This window comes from Erythrolamprus reginae, chromosome 1, assembly GCF_031021105.1.
Source record: "Erythrolamprus reginae isolate rEryReg1 chromosome 1, rEryReg1.hap1, whole genome shotgun sequence".
Lineage (NCBI taxonomy): Eukaryota > Metazoa > Chordata > Lepidosauria > Squamata > Dipsadidae > Erythrolamprus > Erythrolamprus reginae.
Genome location: NC_091950.1, coordinates 311932057 through 311933787, shown reverse-complemented (window position 1 = coordinate 311933787; position 1731 = coordinate 311932057).

The window sequence follows — 1731 nt, the reverse complement described above, 5'->3', positions numbered from 1 at the left end:
CAATTGGCTAGATATAATGCTGAATCAAATAAAAGGCAATTGCAAGCAGCTAAGCCAATACTTAGATATTTAAAGCACATTATTTACATTACATTATTATTTATATTTAGAACTGAGAAATGTGTTAATTGCATATGCTAATGCAAGGTTTGCTACTGATACAATGACTCATAAGTCAACATCAGATATACAGTGATCCCCCGTTTATTGCGTCCCCAACCATTGCGAACAGGGTACTTCGCTATTTTTCAACCCGGAAGTCAAAAATACCATCTACGCATGCGTGCCGGGCACGCATGCGTAGATGGCAGCGGCTTCCCTGGGTCTTCCCCCTCTTGCTGGCGTCAGCGAGGAGTTTCCCCACCGCCCACGCAAACTCCTCGCTGCCGCCCGCCCTTCGCCCGCCCACGCCGTTCATTCTCGCCGCTTTTGAGCTGAGTCCGGGAGCGAATTCGCTTCCGGACTCAGCTCAAAACCGCCGATAGCAAGCGGCAAGGAACGGCTTGTCTCGGCGCTTTCGAGCTGACAGCTCGAAAGCGCCGAGACAAGCCGTTCCTTGCCGCTTGCTATCGGCGGTTTTGAGCTGAAAACCGGCGGTTTTGAGCTCAAAACCGCCGATACCAAGCGGCAAGGAACGGCTTGTCTCGGCGCTTTCGAGCTGACAGCTCGAAAGCGCCAAGACAAGCCGTTCCTTGCCGCTTGCTATCGGCAGTTTTGAGCTGAAAACCGGCGGTTTTGAGCTCAAAACCGCCGATAGCAAGCGGCAAGGAACGGCTTGTCTCGGCGCTTTCGAGCTGACAGCTCGAAAGCGCCGAGACAAGCCGTTCCTTGCCGCTTGCTATCGGCGGTTTTGAGCTGAGTCCGGAAGCGAATTCGCTTCCGGACTCAGCTCAAAACCGGCGATACCAAGCGCCCCCCGGACCCCCAACCCGGGTTTGGGGGGCTGCTAGGAAGCCCTCCATGCCGGCGGCAAACAGCCGCCCCGCCCCCAATCTTCGGCTCCTCGCTAGCGCTGTGGGAGTAAAAACACCGTCTGCACATGCGCAGACGGTGTTTTTACTTCCGCATCGCTACTTCGCGAAAACCCGCTCGTTGCGGGGGCTCCTGGAACGGAACCCTCGCAACGAGCGGGGGATCACTGTAGTGGTAATGTTGGGTAATGCTTTAATAGGGTGAAATCTATTAGACAACAACATATTAGTTTATCCATTGTGGAAGCAGAATTTTTGAGTTTATCATTAATGTGTAGAGAATTATTTATTTATTTATTAGATTTGTATGCCGCCCCTCTCCGTAGAGTCGGGGCGGCTCACAGTAATAATAAAGACAATGTAAAAACAAATCTAATAATTTAAAAAACACTAAAAACCCCATTATTAAAAGCAAACATACACACAAACATACCATGTATAAACTGTATAGGCCTAGGGGAGATGTCTCAGTTCCTCCATGCCTAATGGCAGAGGTGGGTCTTAAGAAGTTTACGAAAGGCCAGGAGGGTGGGGGTAGTTCTAATCTCCAGGGGGACCTGGTTCCAGAGGGTTGGGGCCGCCACAGAGAAGGCTCTTCCCCTGGGTCCTGCCAAATGACATTGTTTAGTTGATGGGACCCAGAGAGGCCAACTCTGTGGGACCTAACCGGTCGCTGAGATTCATGCAGCAAACTAGACTGCAGAAAATATGATTTCAGCAATAGAATGGTCAACGCCTGGAATTCACTACCGGACTCTGT